Source organism: Pongo abelii, chromosome 19 (assembly GCF_028885655.2).
Source record: "Pongo abelii isolate AG06213 chromosome 19, NHGRI_mPonAbe1-v2.0_pri, whole genome shotgun sequence".
Taxonomy (NCBI): Eukaryota; Metazoa; Chordata; class Mammalia; order Primates; family Hominidae; genus Pongo; species Pongo abelii.
The window spans coordinates 86,675,412-86,681,241 of record NC_072004.2 but is presented as its reverse complement, the minus strand read 5'-3'; the positions used below and the strand labels follow the sequence as shown (position 1 = coordinate 86,681,241).

General features: G+C 36.8%; 1 pseudogene; it reads right to left on the bottom strand.

The window, feature by feature from the left end:
* Nucleotides 1-4,593: 4,593 nt before the first annotated feature.
* LOC112129758 (U6 spliceosomal RNA) lies at nt 4,594-4,691 on the bottom strand (annotated as a pseudogene).
* Nucleotides 4,692-5,830: the final 1,139 nt, after the last annotated feature.

Genomic DNA, 5,830 nt, shown 5'->3' with positions numbered 1-5,830 from the left:
GACCTCAATTAGTCCCTGTTGAGGAAAACATTACTCTAATTGTTTTTCATGACATCAGCATTTATTAGCTAGAGATGAAACATTTTCCCAAACAGTTTAAAAAATATATTCAGAGAGAATGCTAAAAATAATGATGATATTTGATCTTCTGGTACTGTTGGACAAAAATATCCAAGGACGCAATACCAAAACAAGACTCAGGAGAGGCCAGGCTCTGCGGCTGCAATGAGGCCCTTGTTCATGGGATGCTTACAGTCCCTGCTTTTGCGTGACTATGAAGGAGGGTTAAAAGATCTCACCAAGGACCTAGCACTAGAATTATGGGGTACATCATTCCAAACCAGGGGTTGGCAAACCACGTGCCCACAGGCCAAATCTGGCCCACTGCCATTGTTTATAAATAAAGTTTTATTAGAACACCACCCCACTACATTGACAATATAGGCATTGTCAGTGGCTGCTTTTGCACTACAATGGTCGTTGAGTAGATGAGAGAGAGACTGCTTGGTCTCGCAAACCCGAAAATATTTGTTCATCTGCCCCTTTACGGAAACAGTTCATTGACCCCATTTCTAGATTAAGAATGGCCCGCCTTTCAAACTATGTTCTTGGGTCATTGAGTTCTAGTCTCCTTGTTATGAGGTAAAAAAGTGGTAGCTCACATGAGGTGGAGTGGAGATGAAGAAGCTCATCCAGATGTATTAAAGAGGAAAGCGTGGATATGGAGATGGTGGTAACCACTATAAATGCCACCAAAAATTGCCTCATGGATTATTTTTGATATATATAGGGATCAACAACGAGGCTAAGATAGTTGGTATATACAGTATGGATTGTGGGTAAAAAGAGACATGGTTAAAAAAAATAGGTTAGTGAGTCAAGAACATCTGCTGCCCATCCATCCTTATTTGACTCTCCTTCCTTTGTCCTGCACCATGGCTGTTCGCCACCCAATCAAGATTCATCTCCATTACCATGGTAACAAGTTGGGGACACTGCTTTTTAAAGTTATTCTAATTCCCTGGTACATGTAATACAGGCATTTTACCTTTTATAACTTCACCACTTAAGGACTGCCTAAGATTTTAATAGCCTAGGATTCCTTCCTATCTTTTTCTGCATGCATGTATGTATGTATTTACCTAAACAGAGTAGTATATTTAGGAGTCAAGTTTTACTACGTTAATATACGTTGGACATTCAACAGCTTTAAAATTAATCTTCTATATCATTTATATTCACAAAATGTAGATGGTTTTGCAGGGAAAATTTTAGATATAGGGACACTAATTTTTGTGTATATAACCCCAAAAGATATTATCAAAGTTTTCAATATTTTTAAATGGGCGGTTCAAAGTCTAATTATATGACATTAATATAAAATGATCAAAGATGGTGAAGAATGAGGCTGCCATTTACTGATCATAGGTAAACTATTTAGCCTTCCTTAATTTCAGTTCCTCTGCCTAACTCAGCATTGTATACCAGTTAACAGTTGGCTATTCCCTATATGCAAAATATTTGCTGTACACAAATAAATGAGACAATTGATGTAACATGCTTGGAATAAAGTGAAAGATGTTAACATACTATTATTAGCTATATTTTATTACAATTATCAGGTCATTTTCACAACTCTGAAGTCAGCCATATGACAAGAAAAGAACTTCAGGATATTTGCCACGTAATTTTGCGTCAGTCTAAATGGAACATTTCCCACCAAAAGTGAAAATAGCTCAGTCTGGCATTTCTCTGGGTTGGGAAGGAAAAAAACAATCATTTGTCAAAGACACTATTTTATGAGGATTTAACTGGGCACAAATTGAATTTGTGGCTTGGCCAGGGAAAGAAATATTTGCAAAACATCTCAAAGATGACAGTGATATCCACATTGCCACTGGTAGCAGTTTAAAAATGATAACATTATGCTGCCACATATTTCTGAGAAAATAGTAAATATTTTAGGGACAATTTTCATATTCAATACATTTCTCCTTCACTGAAAATTCTTGAATCTTTCAGAAGCATGTTAACTCTTTCACAGTGCCATGTAGGAAATTCTTTCTCTACAAAATTAAATGGTATTCAATAGCAAAACTCTGATTTTTTTTTTCTGCTTCCAGTTTGAGGCTTGAATGAGCCTCTCAAATGCTTCATTCCAATGTCATATTAAGTTTGTCTTTAAAGAGATCTTCCTTGTCGAAAACAGTATACTTAGTAAAGTTCAATAATTAAAATGAAGGTGTATTTTCTTTGACTTACGTCGTAAATTATGTGTGTATGAGAGAAAATATAGACTGAAAAAGATATCTGTTGCTATTTCTACTATTAGTGAGATGTGCACAACTGAGGCCAAAATTGAACAAAACTTTATAATTATTCTAGTCAAGTTCAAATGAAGGTTGCTCAGGGGAGTGCCATCTAAGTGGATCTTAATTTACCGGAACTGGTTTCCTCAGTCCTTTTGTTCTCATGATATTTAGTGTGTGGTCCATTCACAGTGATTGGACAATACAATATTTTGAAATAATCCATCACACAGATGTGTGCCAAGATGTATTTGAAATGCATAGGACACTTCCTAGAAAAAACAAAAGGTGTTTTGTACAGATGACATCTGACCACATATCAACTTTGATATGCATCCAAGTAGATCCAACAACATTGCCTACTTTCTCCTAAACCTTTGGAGATGAATATTCTTCCTTTTTTAAAGAAGCATAAATGAAAGTGTTTTCCTCGTCTTAACAATACCTGCTACAACATGGATGGACCTCAAACACATTATGCTAAATGAAAAAAATAAAAAGGCAGATGCAAAAGGCCACATATGACCCAAGTTTATTTATATAAAATATCTGGAATAGGCAGATCTGTAGAGACATAAAATAGATTAGTGTTTGCCTGAAGCTGGGGGTAGGAGCAAAAATTGACCAGAAAGGTTTATGAGGAATCTTTTTTGTGTGGGTGGGGGAACAATGAAAATGTCCTAAAATTGGACTGTTGTGATGGTTGCATAATAGTGTACATTTACTAAAAATAAATTGTACTTTAATAAAGCTATTTAGGAAAAGGACCTGATATTTATTAAGTACTTACCTGAGCCAGGAACAATACTAGGCATTTTAGCTATTCAATTTAATACCCCAAACAACCATCTTCAACAGGCTGTTTTCTCCCTACAAGAAAATGGAGCTCAGAGAGCCATTTTGCCCATGGTCTCACAGAAAACTGAGAGGCAGAGACAATATTTCAACTTGGATGTGCCCGTGTCCAATGTTGTAGTTTGCATTTAAGACTCAGTTCTGTGGCATAGGAAAAAGCAGGTAGTAAACTGGTTTCGGAATTCAGTTTAGTGTATATTGAGTGGCTACTCTATGTTTGGCATTTTGGCACCTTTGGGAGAGAGAAGTTTTAAAAGAGATACATGATGGCTTCTGCCCGTAATGAATCAGCACTTTGGAAGAATAGGAAACAATTAAAAAGTGCCACAAAACCAGTAAGTGCTGCTGGAGATCAGAGGATAAAGGTCATTGTCAGTGGCAGGGGTAGTTAGTAAAGAAGTGACATTTGTAAAGGAGATGCCTAATTTGTGGCACAGAAATACAGGCTAAGGGCTGACCCGTGGAGGAACAGAACCAAATCAAAGCCAGGTCAAAGTCAAATCAAAGGTGGCAGCAAAGTGTGCTGGGACAAGTGAAACCAAAAAAGATTTATTAGATAGAATATCTGGTGGTGACTACATTGGAAGGAGGGACTGGAGAAAGACAGATCAAGTAGGAATGTATTACAGAAAAGAGGTAGCAGGGTATTTGACTCCATGAGAACAAACAGTAAAATCATAGGTATTTTTCCAATATAGGAAAGGCAGGCTAAATATTTATTATTTTATATCAATTTATTCAATTTGGTTCTTTTCATACCCTGCAAGAGAGGCACCTAATTGATAGGAAAACTGAGTCTTAGAAATTAATGTGATTTGCCCAATATCACACACAGCTGAGGCTGAAGACTTTGCCTCTTAACTCCAAATCTAGGGCACTTTATAGCTAGTGTTATAAAATCAAAGGTCTCTAGGAGTCAGGCTGGCATTGTAAATGAGAGAAGCTTATTAGGTAAAGGGGGAAAAAAAGTGGTGTAAACATGATGAGAAATGGCCACTGACATTTTACCTTATTTTCCAGGAGTAATAGGGAATAGTGGAGACTCTGGCAAGCGCCTCATTTTAGAGGGAAATTGCTAGCCATTTCCAAAAGGAGAAGCTTTAGATTTTCAATTGTGAAAGCCAAAAAATGTAGGAGTCATTCTTGACTTTTTGCTTTTTCTCTCTAAAGCCAAGTCCTGGACGCTCTGTCTTCAAAAATATAACCAAAATGTGATCAATTCCTTACAATGCTTTCACTAACTCCAAGCCATCATCATGTCTTTCACTTAAAATATTGCAATGTCCTCCCAGCTATGCTCCCTAATCTTACTCTTGATTATCAAGAGCTTCTCAGACTTCATTTTGCAGCTTTATCAAAAGGCACCTTGAAAAAAGTGAAAATGCCAGCCATAGACTGGGAGGAAATATATATTTTTATTTATTGATTTATTTTAAAGGAACACTTCACAGATTTGGATATCATCCTTGCACAGGGGCCATACTAATCTTCTGTGTATTTTTTCTTTTCTTTTTTTTTTTTTAAATATTTCAATAGGTTTTTAGAGAACAGGTAGTATTTGGTTACATAAATAAGTTTCTTATTGGTGATTTCTGAAATTTTGGTGCATCCATCACCAGAGGAGTGTACAGTGTACCCAATTTGTAGTCTTTTAACCCCACCCTTTCCCCTGAGTCCCCAAAGTCCAATGTATCGTTCTTAGGCCTTTGCATCCTCATAGCCTAGCTCCCACATATGAGTGAGAACATAGGGTTTGATTTTCCATTCCTGAGTTACTTCACTTAGAATAACAGTCTCCAATTCCATCCAGGTTGTTGCGAATGCCGTTATTTCTTTCCTTTTTATGGCTGAGTAGTATTTTATGGCATATGTATATATCACATTTTCTTTTTTTATTATTATACTTCAAGATCTAGGGTACATGTGCACAATGTGCAGGTTTGTTACATAGGTATACATGTGCCATGTTGGTATGCTGCACCCATCAAGTCATCATTTACATTAGGTATTTCTTCTAATGCTATCCCTCCCCCAGTCCCCCACCCCCCGAAAGGCCCTGGTGTGTGATGTTCCCCACCCTGTGTTCATGTGTTCTCATTGTTAAACTCCCACTTATGAGTGAGAACATAATATACCACATTTTCTTTATCTCATTGTTTGATGGGCATTTTGGGCTGGTTCCATATTTTTGCAATTGCAAATTGTGCTGCTATAAACATGTGCGTGCAAGTATCTTTTTCGTATAATGACTTCTTTTCCTTTGGGTAGATAGTAATGGAATTGCTGGATCAAATGGTAGAGCTACTTTTAGATCTTTAAGGACTCTCCACACTGTTTTCCATAGTGGTTGTACTAGTTTATATTCCCACCAACAGTGTAAAAGTGTTCGCTTTTCATGGTATCCATGCCAACATCTGTTATTTTTAAATTTGTTTATTATGGCCATTCTTGCAGAGGTGAGGTGGTATCACATTGTGGTTTTGATTTGCATTTCCCTGATCATTAGTGATGCTGAGCATTTTTCCATATGCCTATTGGCCATTTGTATATCTTCTTTTGGGAATTGTCTATTCATGTCCTTAGCCCATTTTTTGATGGCGTTGTTTGTTTTGTGTTGCTGGTTTGTTTGAGTTCTTTGTAGCTTTTGGATATTAGTCCTTTGTCTG